Source organism: Catharus ustulatus, chromosome 1 (assembly GCF_009819885.2).
Source record: "Catharus ustulatus isolate bCatUst1 chromosome 1, bCatUst1.pri.v2, whole genome shotgun sequence".
Classification (NCBI taxonomy): domain Eukaryota; kingdom Metazoa; phylum Chordata; class Aves; order Passeriformes; family Turdidae; genus Catharus; species Catharus ustulatus.
Genome location: NC_046221.1, coordinates 100664540 through 100680562, shown reverse-complemented (window position 1 = coordinate 100680562; position 16023 = coordinate 100664540). Strand labels below are relative to the sequence as shown.

Here is a 16023-nt window from a genome sequence, read left to right as displayed (position 1 = left end):
TACTGTGTGACAGAGTGCATAATAAATTCCCAAGAACTACATTTCCATGTCTGTAGTGGGGGGATGGCATGACGAGAAATTGCCAATAAAAATAAATACGTATTCACCCCCTCCACATAGATGCACACGTTTGTATTAGTTAGCTGAGTTGCGCTTGATCTCAAGGGTAAAGTGAGGGCTGAGTTTTTCTAGTATGTCCTTTTTTTTGTTTGTTTGGGATTTTTAAAAAATTTTTTTTTCTCAGTTTCTAATGACCATACATGGTCGGTTTATGCTTTGAACCATGAGTATGTTTATTGTTTTTCAGACTTAATGGTGATGGTTAAATATGTCACTGCCCCATCTGCTCACTACCAATTCTGCCTGGTGGGATAGTTCTTAGAAATTTCTCCCCATTTGCTGGAGAAAAAATAGTTTTGTCAAAGTGAGCCCATCAATGCAAAGAGTTTAATGTGTCTGAATTTGTCAAGTTTTACTTTTTATACCTGAGCTAATTAATTTCATTAATGGGCTTCCATAAGTGACTTGTCAAGATGTTGTTTCCCATTTAAAATTGTTTAGTTACATTTCACTTTATTAGACAGAGATTTGGGTTTTTTTTTTTTGTGTGTGTGGTTTTTTTTTAATTATTGAATGCTGCTGATCTTCTTAGGTTACAGAGCTTAAATAATGTATTTTTTTTTTGAGAAGAACAGTTTATTTTTGCACTTGACATTGCTAGTCTCTCAATAAATACAGTGGAGCAGATCTTCAAATATATTTGTGAAATTTCAGGCCCATTTGAGGAAATCTCACCATCCATCTGATTGCAGCGATCTGCTTGCTTGTTCTGGTAATAATTTTTGCTTTATACTGTGCTGGCCTCCTCTGAGCCACAGAGGCTGTTATATAGGGGTTAATCATGGATAAAGATTTTCTAGTCACTCTCCCATTTTGTAAGGCATATTCTGTACATGTGATTGTGTGTGTATGTACATTCTGTGTTGTTCTTTGAATGCTGTCAGTGTCTCTACTTCTTTTCCCAGTTGTATTTGACCCCTTCTTCAGGAAACAGTTCCAGAAACACTACATAAGGTTAAAAATATAGACCATTATGCTTCCAATCTTCTTAGATTACCCTTCATCTATACTGATTAAAAACTGTACCTTATTTTGATAGGCTAGTTTTACTCAAGGCAGGCATTAAATCTTAAGAAATCTCTCATGTCTGTTTTAGGGTCTGAATGCAACAGAAAATATATTTCTGCTGTATTTATGCATAACATGGACTGAGTGCCTTAGGATACTTCAATTGCCTGGAAGAGACTGATGTGGCTTTTATAGGGCCAAAATGCCTAGAGGACAGAGGGCAATGTATCCTGATAGTGTAGCCTGTGTCCCCCCTCATAATGACAATTAAATTGGCCAAAAAACTGCATTAAGAGCAGCACAGCAGGGTCTTGTTGGGGCTGGTTTCCCCTTTCCCCACTGAGCAATTTTATCAGCATCTTAGCATCTGATGACATCTCTGGATACCTTCAGCTTGGCATTGAATTACCATCCTTGGGCCCTGCACTGCTCGTAGTGAACGCACTCTAAGTAGTGATAGGAGCATACTGTGAGCAGTGATGTTATTGCAACCATGGTGATGGGTCTTGGAGATACAAGGACCCATCACCAGGATGCTTGTCAATGAAACTACCCCTGGAAGAAATGGACCTACTTTCCCTTCCTCTGAGCCCAAGAGGAGACCTTGTTCAGTCTTCCAAGAGTTACCTCTAACAAATGTCATCATCTCTTTCTCCAGGTTGTTTTCCCTTCATAATGGGCTTGAATTTTACTACAGGTCCCTCCTATCCCTTCAACATGCATTCCTTTCCTGATAGGATTTGAGATGTCTTAGAAGATGTACTTAAAAGCTGAACATAGGTTGAATTAATTCCTCTAGGAATATTAATCCTTATCTCACGAGAGTTAAATGTAACCAGAGTTCCTTTACTCAGAATATTGCCATAAGTATTGGGATAAGCTCTCATGTTTCAGAACAGAAGCAGACTTCAGCACGGGTTGATCTTTTTTTTTGTTTTTAAAATAAAGCTAAACTATTAGTACTATGTTACATGTTGGTGATTAATGAAACACACTGTCCTATAATAATAGTAACGTGCTGAAGATATTTAATTTGCTTTAAAATTAATATTCAATAAGTAGTACTTTGTTTCACCCGAAATATTTGCCATTAAATGCCTTTGAAAATGTAAACTTGATGATTGTAAGATAAAATTTCACCATTTATAACAAACAATCTATGCATTGCTACTGCAAGAAATATAGCATTTTTTCTAAACGTACTTGCCAAATGAGTGAGTGTATTTTTGACATTGTTTAGCCTGCACTGGCTTGGAGAGGTATTCCTTTTCCAGTATTAATAGTGTCTAACACCGTTCATTTTTCTGGCATGTACTAGAGCAGTCAGAGCAAACTGAATTCCTGAGAAGGAACATTGTCTTAAACATTTGCTTTATCTGTTCATTCCAGTAGATGGCTACAGTTCACTACCAAATTGTAGCTATAATAGATTTTTTACAGTAAGTAAATCAGAAGATGAAGGTTGAATTACTATAAATGAGTTGACCTGTACATTTTTCTTATTTCATGTGCTTAGTCATGCACTATTCACTATTTTCTATGTACACCTTTTTCAAACTGCAGGAAAATGTTTACTTTATATATTTTTTCCTGTTGGTCGAGGTTTTATAAGTGATTCTCGTATCTCTTACAGTTTTCTGGTATTTCTAATTGTACCTGATTGGAGGAATGCTTATACTATCCAAACACTGAGGAAAACTCAATTGCTGAAAAACTATATGTTACTTTTATAAAAGTGGATGCTTCCAGGGTCTCAACGTTCTTTTAATTTTGTTCCTGGGTTTAGGCATTTTAAATGGAAACTGTCCATTTAGCACTTGCTTTTGCCAAGTTGACTTTAGCTTTTATAGAAGCAGATGTTTTCTAGTAAACCTTTTCAGTCCTAAGCATGAAGCAGTGACTATACATACAAAAGTATGTTTACCTTTGGATTTCATCTGTGTTGTACATTGCAGTGTTTCATTGCTCTCCATTCCCATCCAGGTCTTTCTTTTTTTAAACCTAATTTGCATACAACTAAGTTGATACAAAGGAATTTCTTTTAAGCCCCTGGAAAAGCAGCTTGCTTCTGAAAAGGTACTCATTAGCAGTTCGAAGAGTGGAATTCTTTCAAAGGTACATTATTCATTTGTACTGTATGAAGTAGTTCACAGTACAACATTGAAATATTAGGTATGCCTTTTGACTTTCTCAGATCGAGTGAGTCTGAATTCGTCATGTAAACTAGTGAATATTTTGCTTTAATTTTCAATGAGAAGGAAGTGTTGAAACTGACTTTTATTTGTAATCATATTTGCTGGTAAATGCTACTACCATATCGCTTTAATTTTATCCTAATCCTTTCATTTTTGCCTTACAACAGCTACAAGCTGAGCACAGCAATTTAAGATGCAGGTTTTTGTTATTTTACAAATGAAAGGACCATTTTTTGCATTAACTGCTATGCTGTGCTATTGCAATTTTAGGTCCCTTTGCAATCAACTGCCAATTTATATAGCTGGCTACAACCGCTTAATCTATTATTAATAAGCAGTGCTACTGAGCTCTACAAATGATAAAAATGGTACTAGTTTTATACAGGAATTTCATTTTCATATCTAAACTACATACAATAACTTTATTCTCTACCATGAAGATAAATGTCTTAATTATTTATAAATTCTTTATATTTTATGGTATCGATTTAGGGATTCATTCATTATCCTTGAAATATATTGAGAGGCCTTAGCTGTAACTAAAATATTTTTCATTTACCCATTTAGTTACAATGTTATAGTCTTAGGGGCCAAAATTTAATGTGTTTACAAAATAGTTTAATACTGGGTTGAATATTCTAGAAAATAAATGGATGCTGTGTTATTCTTAAGTTCTAAATTTGAGTATTTTGGATTATGTGTGTTAAATCTCAGCTTTCTTCTATGTTTAGATTTTTATTGTAGCCACATGATTCATTAAACGAGTTCATCCTCTGAGAGGAAAATGTATTTGACCCCTTCTTGAGAGCGTATACAAGAAGTTCATCAAGAATCACAGATTTTAATAAGGTAAACAGTGTTAGTTCTGTCCCCTCCGGTGTTTGTGGAACTGGGACATGTCCAGCACTCGATCCTCACAGTGTGGAAACACAGTGGCTGCCCTAGAGAGCACCTGGCTGTGTTTAGGACATCTCAGTCATGAGAAGGATTGTACCTGGAGGGCAATTATGGTCAGGACAAGGGATGCACAATAATAAGTCCCTAGAGCACTTTAATGGGCTGTAGGAAGGAAAGAAAAAAGGGGGGGGGGGGGCGGGGATGAAAAGGAGAAAAATTACTGAGGTTTCAATTGTATTTCTAAGAATGGACTGTGAGATACTAAACAGTGTTTGCTAGAATGTGTTTCTGGTCATGCAAACTTGTGTCTCATCACATTCCTGAATTTCTTGTAAATCCCGTCAGAATTTGTTTACCTAATTATTTCGGAAGAATCTAGAGTTTTATTAAGTGTATTCCTTGTTGTTTTTGTGTAATATGCTTCCTAGATTAAGCATTTACACAAACGTTTCGCTAGTCACAGTGAAGTGGACATTATTTTTTTCCCCCTCCTTTCTGGAATTTAATTTCATCTGAATTGTTGTGTGTCTTCTCCTTAACCTTTAGATGATTTACTCACACACAGACACGCACACAGATGTGCGGAGATGTGAAAAGTTTAGCTTGAACGGGAGAACGCCGAGCCACGGAGCATCGGGGCTCAGCAGTGCTGCCCTTGCTGCCTTCGCAGCGCCGGGGCACGGGGCTGTCGCACGCCGGGATGGATCCGGGCTGGCGCCTGTTCTTCCCGGCGCTGCCTCTCTCGCCTCCCAAAGCTTGCGGGGCTGGGGCCGGTGCCCCTCCGCGCTCAGCCGCTAGGGAGTGTCGGAGGGAGAGGCTCCAATTAATTTTTCCACTTTCCCTGTGAAAAAGCCGGTTTAACTTCACCCCCAGCTGCAGCAGTTGTGTGTTGTAAATAGGCTCAAACATTATGAAGGCGCTTCTCTCTACGATATTTAGAATGATTTAAAGACATGAAACCCTTTTATAAACAGACATGAATTATTTTTGCTCAGATTTTGTGTTTACTCATAATACTGCTAACAGATTTAGGTAATCATCAACTTATTTGTATAATTTGTATAGTAAGCACCGCATATCTGTCTGCTAAACAGGTAAACATTTTTAGTCTGATACAGGCTGAAAAACAGCAGCTTGTCTTTATCTAATTATTTTCCTAAAGGTTGGTCAGCAAATGTCATGTATTTCACCAACATTGTGCTTTCTTGGAAAGAGATGATATATTTACATTACAGTGGCTCAAGAATCACAGTAGAAGTGCAGCTGCCTTTAAAATGCATTTTGGTAGTTCGGTGAGTTGATTCGGTAAGGTGGCAGTGCCATGGTATTTAACAAAACAACAAACGTCTCTTTAAAAGATGACACGAACAAAATTGCACCCACTTCCTTTTATTTACTGATCTGAGAAGCTTATATTTAAATGACAGAAGTAGTAGATATAACAAGCTTGTGAATTCTTTCCTTCCACCTTGGGAATTAAAAAAAAAGTCATAACGAGAATACTAGGGTGGCTGACATCAGGTCTACATTATATGTTTGCTTGCCTGGGGTGCTCTCATAAAAAATAAAGTAGAGCTTTATACAGTTATAGTGTGCACTAAATTTGTGTTCAACGTCCATAAATAAAATATTCTACTCTTTCTGAAGAAAAACTATTGTTTTGAGATATTTCAGGCCAAAAAATATGCTGTTATTGTGGAGAGTAGGGGGTTTCCACTTTGACTTTGCTTTTACTTTTTAACGATCATTGTAGTTGTTGCATACCTTTGTTTTTGCTTTTGCCTCTCTGGCAGGATGGAATATACAAGTGAGGTTCTTTCTGTAAATCATATTTTAAAAAAATTCAGAGAGCAAACCACCCATTTATGCTGCAGTATGTTTTGGTTCTGAGTAAGCAAACTGTATGCCTAATGATTTCATAAGAATTTAATATTGTGTGTTTTACAGATGGAAAAATGTTGATAAATTTAGGTTAATTTCAACTCTATTTATAGAACTACTTATGCATTTTTTAAAAGAAACAGAGTCTTCTTAAATTATATATAACTTGAAAAAGGGTCTGTTGTTTATTTTATTTTAAATATTAGATTGTCCCTGAACAAGGCAGCAAGAGTATTATGTAGAACACTACTTATGGAAACAGCAAACTAGTAAATCTATGCTGCACTAAAATAAAATGTTGTATTATTCTGATAATATTTGACTTTTGCACAATATTTAAATGAACATTAGTATAAATAGGAATGCTTAACTAAAACACAAGTTCATCGTGTAGGCTAATGCATTACTCTTGTATATTTGTACATGAGTGAACAATTATTCTAAAAAGTTTATACATGTGTTCCAGTGACCAAACTTGTATTAAAACAAACTGTTCCGATAGTGGTGACAGAAGACATGGTTGATGGTTGTGTTTGAGAAGTAAATGGGCAAAATATTTGTGGATCTTTTAATGATTACAGTTCTTGATAGCTTTCATAAGAGTGCACATAATTTGTGACAACTCTAATAAAAAAATGTGGCAGAAAAACTTTCTGAGTTAGCGGCAAAGTAAATGGGGCAGGTTTTGCATTTTGAACAGAAATCTTATGAACTGTGATTGAATTTGTCGTGAAAGTGTGTCAGAATTAATAAAGTATTTACGTGCAAGGTTGCTGGGCTTTGCAGACTGGTTAAGGCTGAGGATTGGTTAATATGAAAAGTCATTTCTGTGCATTTGGTACTCGACAGCAAAGGACAAATGTACTTCTGTGCATTTTGGATCATAATGCCATTTCTCATTTCAAACCATTTTTGTCAGGACACCAGGCAAAACAATGATGCTTTGAGGACGTAATTAAAGATATTGTTCAAAGAACAACTTTCTGCATATTTGAATTATTACTGTCATCAAAATCATACAAATATGGAAATATGATTGCCAGAAGCACATAAATCAATGATCAGCATGGCCTCAAAATCCAATAAATATGTAGAGTTAAATACTTTAAAATGCAAATTGCATCTGATAATTTGCATATGGTAGAATTTAAAGGAAATTTTGTTGCTTAACAACCTCTAAGGTAGCAGTTAGGGCTATGGGTAAACATAGATTTTTTTATTCATCATTGGTCAAGTTGCAAGATTTGATAAATGATAGGAGACTGCTTTCCTTGGTTAAAATGACTGCATTCTTTACTGAATCCTGAAACTGCCTTGAAGTCATCTGAATAATTAAGAGTTAATTATTCTTCATCCATCTAAATCAGAAAAGGACAGATTTAGGGAAGGAATTTATAATTTTTGCCTCATGTCCTGTCATGTCGTAATGTGATAAACTAAACTGACTCCAAATAATATCTAGTGACCTTATAGTAATTACGCCTCACAAAACATTCTGGTTGAAATTTTTTAATTGCTTGCATCGATTCCAGAAACTACATCTTAACAGACTCTGAAGTTTAATTGTGTTCAAAAGAAAGCAGTAGAAAATTTGTGTTCTGTTACTGTTCTAGTTTGGTCTTATCAGGATAGATACTGTACAGTCTTTCACTTTTTCGCCTCTGTTAGTGTCTCTGTCTGTTTTCTCTGTTTTGTTATTTTTCTATGCAAGCCATTATTTTTAAAGGATAGTGAATATATACATCAAGAATATAACTTTTTTTAAGAAAAACAAAAAGTGGGGGTTTTTTTAAGTTTAACAATTTCTAATTTTAATTTAATTTTGATTTAATTTTAAGTTTTAAAAAACCCAGACATTTCTCAGTGGCATCAATTCTGGTTTGCTTGCTTTCTGCAACTTGAAAAAAAAGGTACCCCTAAAATACAGGGAAAGAAAACAAGAATGTTCTGGTGTCTGTCTGTAGAGAGAAGGACGGTTTCAGAATTGAAAATTGAAGCCTCTTTTTATTTGCTAATTTCAAAGTAGAATTTTTTTTCCCAAAAAAGAAGGGTTTACGAATGTTTACTGATCACAAGAGGAATTGTAATAAAGAAATCAATATGCATGATCCCTTTTCATGTAGTACAACAAGGTTACACTGTTAGGTTAAGTACAGGCTGCATTCCTTTTCAGAAAATCAATTTGCTGTATAGTGTGCAACAGCAAGTCTCTTCTGAAAGAGTCATTTTATGTTGTGTGCACAGTAAATTCTATATTGATGCCTTCAAATAGTATTGACTGATAAAAAAAAAAAAAAGAAATGCTAAGCACAATAACCTTAATAGAGTATTATCATTTTCAAGTAATTGCTTTCTTGCTAATTACTTAATTTCTTTCTAAGAGACAAACTGATAAAACATGTTCTTACATATCCTTTAAATTATTAATACTGCAAAACTGGTGTTGTGACATTATTTTCAGAGTTGTTTAAAATATTATTTTCATATTAGCAACAGAATGCCATATGTGTCTTCAAATACTGTGGATTTTGCATAAACTTATTTGCTGAATTCAGAGAGTGAGGACTTTGGGGTTTGGTTGAAGTTCTTTTGTTTACTTTTTTGGGGGTCATTGTTTTTGCTTTTTTTTTCACATTTCTTTTAAGCTCTGTTCAGTGTTTGCAAAAGAGAAGTAAGTATTTTCATGTTATGGTTCATTGTTATGGTCGTGTACATTTAAGCTGTGATGGTGCTTGCAAAGCAACACTGGGTTTTTGTGAAGATTGTGTGTTACCTGCCTGTTTTCCAAACAAAACAAGCAGTGCATAGAGAGGGAGGGGAAAAGTTAGTAGCTGCACTCGACCTCCTTAGACATAACATGGCTTAAAAGCCAGTTTTTATAAGGGAAATATATGGAAACGTGGTTTATTTTCAGTTCTTGTTTTCTCAGAACATAAAACTATGTCTTTTAAAATGCTTTGACCATTTTTGATGCAACTGTTCAATTGTAAAGACAATCTTTTGCTTTTTGTGTGTTTTTTACTGAACAGTTCTTGATGGACTCTGACTTTTCCTTTTATTTCTGTCAACCCAATTACAGTACATTAGAGCGCACCCTGATCCTACTTGTTTGCCTGTTATGCAGTGTATATGTTTAACTCATAAGCATGTTCATCTAGATATTTCAGTCTGATCATGCTGAATGTCTTGCAGCAACACATATTGATGTCTACAGAACATTAGATACTTTCAACCTTAGTTATTCATTCTAGAAATTGTAAAATGCAAATATATATGGTTTTGATTGCTTTTGAGCTGTTGTATCTGAAAAAATGAGTTTGTTATTTTTCTGTCAAATTCAGTTGTTCATTAATATGCCCTAAATAAATTCCAATTTTAATGGAGGGAATTTAATTAATTAAAATTTGAATTACTTAGAAAAATACCTGTAATTTAAATTAGAAATCTGGCTAAACTGTTTACATATTTATCCCAAAGTTAAAATACTGTTTGTTATGATTGCACTCACTAAAACAACCCAACAAATGTTCACCTTTTAAAGGCAGGCTGGCATTTAACATTTAGTAGTATTAGAAAGACACTTATCTAATGATGTAACTATTTCCCATGCATTTTTTTAAGAGATTTGTTTCATTACTAAGCTAAAAATGAAGTGATTCCAAAGGCTGGCTGCATTTAATTTTTTTGGTCAGAAAGATGTGTGTAGCAAAATTATTTGAGGTATGATTGATTGTTTAGAAACCCTGGGCTGCTGTTTTTTTTGCATCATTCTTGTTAGGGGTCTGAATTGCCCAAAAAACAGTGTAAACCAAGCCAGGCATAGCAGCAGACAGAAAAATACATTCAACTAGTGGGATCATGGATTTGTTTGATTCAGGTAATTGAAAGTGTTTCATACTATTATTGCAACTTGAAGGCTTGTTTAAGTGTCTAGCTGTCAGTCAGTTTGGAAGGTGAAAAGTATTCGATTGTCACTCTGTCAGTCAATAGAGATGAGAACTGTCTGCCTAATGGATTTCTTTACGTAGATGTCTGCATGGAGGTAGAAGTAAAATCAATGTGTTGTCATGTGCAAGTATGCTGCATCAAACTGCCAGGTGAAATGCGACTGTATTTCTGTAATGTCTACATCCTTGTGTTGTTTGTGGAAGACAGACAGATGTTCCCTGTGTTTAAGGTAACAAACTCTTTGTGGTCACACATGAAGGTTTATTTTTGAACATTTTGTAAGAGTTTCATCTATTTCCACTTGCTCCAGAGGTTTTTTCCTGTTTGCTTGATCATATCAGGGATCAATACTCAAAAAACCAGGATTTAACTTAACAGGGAAAAAACGTAGGTTGTTATGCCATGAGGCTCAGACAATTTTCTTTTAAACCTGGGTTTCTGCATGTTTTCTGTTTGTCAGTGATGACTTGTATTGAGCTAACTATGTTTCCTGCTCAAGTTATAGCCATTAGTTTACCTACATTTAGGGTATGTATTGACTTCCCATAGCAAAATAAAAGATCATTTCTTGAATAATAGAAGGTACCAAAGGCTTTCAAGACCCTTGATGAAACAGGCATCAGTCAGTGACCTCTGTTCTTTCTCTGGGAGATGCTTACAGTATTAAGTTCCACTGAACAGGATCTGATAACAAGTGGCATCTGGAAAGTTATTATGACATATTAGAATAATAGTACAAGTTATTATAGTTCTCACTAATTCCAGGCTTAATCCTATGTAAAATAGTTGCATTATGATGGTAGCCAAACATCTTATTAAAACTATTTTCCTTTTAACCGTTACAACACATATAAAGATGTGATTCTTAGCCCCACTGAAGGTGGCAGGCTAAAATTGAGATAGCAACTTCAAAAAATGAATTATTTAATCGCCTATTTCCTATTGTATCATTTGTATATGTGCTGTTTTTGAGAATTAAAATATGTAGCTTTTAGCTACTGCTGTAGGGAAAAAAGAAAAAGGAGTAAGAACCAATTCCCAGTGAAGGAACTCGACCGTGGGTAATGAAATCCGTAAGTAGCAGAGATTGGTGGTAAAACAGAAGGTAGAACTTCAAAAGAAAGATCGAGATTTTGGTTTTGGCTATAATAATTTCAAGATGAAAGAAAAAGTGTTGGGTGGAAGATGGCCCCTGAGAGGTAGGGGCAGGGCTGCATGTTATCAGCAACATTTAAAAAAATTTCTTTCTTTTAACTTGAATGAGTTCTTCCAGTTTTTGCAGTAAATGCTGTAGGAATTCTGCTGGTGGCAGTCTCCTTTTCACCTAGATTGCTGTGTCTCCTGTGTAGGGCAGATGGGGAAAATAGTGTGTGATACTTGTAACTTAAGATCTTAGTATGTTTATAGAAGTAGGCAGGAATAGGCATAAATTCATAGACTCAAAACTGAAGAAATTGCTGTGATCATCTAACCTGTTAGTCATTCTCAAAGTGGTTGTAATTTCACGCAAAGGGCATTGGGTTTGGTGCTTTCTAATTTGTGTATTTACTGCCCATGTGCTATTTCATATTCAACTTCTGACAGTTCCTACAGAGATTTTGGGTCTGGCTTTGTTTTATAGAGGAAACATAAGATGCTGTAGGATACAAAGCAAGCATCATTGAGTTTTGAACTGTGGTTGTCTACCACTTTTGAGCTAGTTATTCAGTTAGAAAAGTGGGCAGCAGAAGGTGATCTGTGGGCAGTTCTCTAGATTTTACTCTGGCCATAGTTAATGTATCAGAATACTTAGATATTTTCTGTCAGTCTATTTTTATATGAATAAGAATCTATTTTGATGGAGTGAAGATGTTTCCAATATGTGCAATTATTTTGTTGGTAAATTATCTAAAGAAAAAACAATAACTGTCAAGCATATAGGATCATTGGGTTTGTCAGTAGAAGTGGTTGTGCACATGCTGAATGCACAACCAGAATTGTGCCTGTATCCTGGGCTTCCAGCAGGAAGGAAAGAGTATCCATTTTGTCTATTTTGTCTATTTCCCATGATGGTATATTATTTGTGCTGTACAATGAAGTCTGGGAAAAATATGGGAAATTATGATTTTTTAGAAAGTCTTAGGTTTATTTAAATGGATTTATGAGAGATCTGGAAAAGTACCACAAATGTACCACAAAGCTCCTTGCCTCAGCAGATATGGAGGTGTGATCTCTGATTCAGATACAGTTGAGAGTTAAATTGGCAACAAGAAAAGATATAAATAGTGTAATACCAGATACTGAAACATTCTGAGTATCAGTTACAGTGCTAGCATTTAAAGGCTCTGTCTACTTTTTTGACATTACTGGGTATTTCAAAGAGTCAGATTCTTTGGTCTATCTTCCTGTGATATATATTTGTATTTCTTGTATAGTTTTCTAAATTTCTCTCTTAAATGTTTTGTGTTCACTAATCATGAAAATATTGCACGTGTCAGAAAATGATGGTTCTACAGATTATTTTGGTTTTTGTTATAAACTGTAACCCTGTAATCTTTTAAGCCACAGAACATAAAATGTAACTTTGTAAATTGGTAGATTTTTTGGGACTTCTTTTGAGCTTATCTTTTCTTGGATTTCCCCGTTTCTCCCCCTTCCCCTCCCCTCCCTGCCATTAGCACAGTAGTCTACTTAGTTTAGTTTTAAGTCTCTTGATTTTTCTTCCCTGCCATCTCCCCAAACTAGACACTCAATGTAGCATTCAAAAAACATTACCATGAATCATTATATAATAGATGGCCAATAGCAGTATTTTTTTCCTGGAAGTCATTTAAAGTTGCATGAGAGATTTGAATTTGCACAAGCATGATTGCTCAGGAAAGCTGGGAGTAGTCAGTAGGAGCAATAGTGTGATGTCAAATATGTGATCAAACATATGAATATCTGTGGAGCTCCCAGCAGCAAGAGAAGGATCCATTTTGTATGTTTCCTGTGTGGAGAGGTGCTTTTGTGTTCTCTAATAGTGCTTCATTTCTGATATTAAAAGATAACGTATCTGTTCTTAGCAATGCTCAGACAGTTTAATTACCACCTAAGTTCAGATATTATTCCTTGTCAGATCTTTAAAAGCACAGTCTTCCAGACGCTGAGATATCTGCCTGTTATGGGTTGCTGATAGCCTAGTCTAAGAAGTGTTTGTGCTTTACAGGAACAGAAATCATACTCATTACAGGCAGCAAAAGATATTTATCCAGAAATTAGGAAAGGGAGATGGATGTAGAATGTGGGCAGAAGGAATATAAGCCTTTCAGTGACTCACCACTGCTCTCACTTGGAGGAACTGGTGACTTGCCTCCAGGTCCATTCAGGGTTTTGGATTTTAATCATGTGTCTGGTATTCGGTGATCCTTTTGTTTCTTGATCGTATTGCTGTAATCTCTTTGTCCTATTGCCTTCTCCTCCCCACCCAGGTGCCCAATATAGAGTTACCAGCAGAAGCAACAAAGAGAAAATTATTTGTGGCTTTTGTCTTTAATCCTATGCCTAAAGTATTTCAGTTAGGCACTAAAGGCATAATACAAAGCCAGGGGAGAGATGTGGATCCCTTCCAAAGGCAGGACAGAGCAAGAGCTTCTTTTTTGTCATAGGCAGAGAATGAATCAGAGAAGCCAGGTCTTACCATTGACTGTGGGGTCCCCAGACAAATAGCCTTCAAACTGAGACAGCTATTGTGTGCTGGAAGGCAGGCGAGCCTGGATACCATGGCCTTCACCCTGCCTCTCTCCCCACAGTGACTGATTACAGATGTGTAACTATGCTGTTGTTCCCCTCCCTTGGGATCTTGAGACCATGGGCTGTCTTCCCTTCCCTTCCCTTTCTCCTTGTCAATCAAACACAGAATTTGCAAGCAGTATTGATTAGAAACGTGGACATTTTTCTTCAGTCAGTCTCTAGCTACCAGACTTGATATCTCATCTTTGGCATGTTAAAAAAGGCCCCCCTCTGCTATCCCAGTTGTCTGTCACTTGTTATAGTGCTGTAGTCTGGATTTGTTTCTATGTAGAGAAATATTTTTTAGGAGATGGCTGGAAAAATCTTGTGGGTAGAAATTGGCTTTTTCGCTTTCCTCGTGTTTCTTCTGTTGGAATAATTCCAAAGAAAATGCATTGGTCATGCAACTCTCTTTGCATCACTCTTGGTGAGATTGATTTGGCATAAAAATCTATTTTGCGTAGCTCACTGATGTTTCTTGTCTCAGTATGAACATAGAGTTCTTGGAGGCATAACATCTTTAAATCTTTCCACTTCTTAAGGCCATATCATATTCTAAAAGAGAAATTCAGGATTCAGATTCAGTTCAGTTCCTATTAAGGGCAAAAATACCTTGTTATTCTCTTATCGAGGTAAATCAAAAGTCAAAGACAGTCAAAGATGGTTAAGATCTGCAAGAAATTGTAACAAACTCTTCTGAACATTAACAACAATACATTTTGTCAGATGGATATTCACCTTGAAAGATGCTTCTTGCAGGAACATCTTGTTGGTAATTTTTTTTCTTGAAGTATTGGCAAATAAACTCTGGCAATTTTAAGAGGCTTGCAACCCTGATCAGGAAATTGGTGGAAGCAAACTTATCCCAGCTCCTGGACTACAGTTTTTTACAATCCATCATATTATCTTAAACCACCAGTGACTTCACTTTACGTGGGTATGTAGAACATATCCATGTAAAGTCAGTCCTTCTGTCAAGTTTGGTATATAGAACGTAGGCTGTTTTATGAGGATGCAACAAATACTTGGGACTGATAGACTGTTCTTCTCCTAAAAAATACCACTGTGTTCCTTCTTCTTCAGTAATGTGGAGACAACCATTCTAGATTATCATTTTAGTTTTTAGATTTCTGTCTTTCACTGTTAATTTAGCAGATTGATTTACTGCATTTTTTGCAAGTCCATGGATGACAGTAACTTTGTGGGGGCAGTCAGTGCACTGGAGGGCTGGGCTGCCTTTGAGAGGGACCTACTCAGAATGGACAAGTGAACTGGTAGGAACCTCATGAAGCAAGGCAAATGCAGAATTCCTTGTTTAGGATGAAATAAACTCACAAAGCAGGACTGTATAGGCTCTGACTTGCTAGAAATCAGCTTTGCAGAAAAGGTCTTGTGCTTCCTGTTGAGGACAGGTTGAAGATTGCAGTGTGCCCTTGCAACAAAGGGGGCTGTTTGCATGCTGGGCTGTGTTAGCAAGATCATAACCATCAGGTTGTGGAAAGTGATTCTTATCCTCTACCTGTCATTTGAGATCACATCTGGAATACTGTGTCCAGCATTGGAGTCCACAGTGCAAGAAAGACTTTACAGAGTCATAGTGAGTCTGGCAGAGGGCCACCAAGCCAGTCCCAAGCAAGCTTCAGACTTCCTGAGTGATGTGAAAGGAGAAACAGAGGGAGCTGGACTCATTCAGCTTGAAGAAGAGAGGACTGTCTGCAACTACTGAATGTGGAGTATGGAAAAGTGGAAGCTGAACTCTTCTTGAAGGTGCCTAAGTGTGCCCTAGAAAACTGGACTGCACCATGCCTAGTGCACTGAGCTGCAGAGATATTTCCTAGTTACCTCTCTATCCAATTCCCTTTTCCATGTGTTCTAGCCATGTCTGCTAGTACCACGAGTGGCAGTGATGGAATTGTGTTCATTGTCTGTCCTCTAGAAAATGGGAGGACCAATCCATTCCTGTTTCTATTCTTTTTGATTCTCCTAATGTAATTTTACTCACTTTGTACTATTTATCTGTAAGGTATTATGCTGTCTAGATTCTGGATAATACTTGGTAGCAAGAAGATTCTCCTTTCATATGTTTCTCATTTCCCAACCAAACTGGGAAAAGTCCAGCTATTTTAACATTTTCAGAATCAGAAATGAACAACTTCTGCATCTGTCCATGTGAATGAAGAGCAGATGTTAGCTCGTTGGAGGAGAAAGGTATTTTGGGCAGATT

The 16023-nt window shown here is 36.3% G+C and overlaps 1 protein-coding gene across 4 annotated transcripts in view; it reads left to right on the top strand.

Annotated features, from left to right (window-relative positions):
* The window catches only part of ZNF407 (zinc finger protein 407), a 344392-nt gene that overhangs the window by 49127 nt on the left and 279242 nt on the right, over positions 1-16023 (top strand). The window lies entirely within an intron of this gene.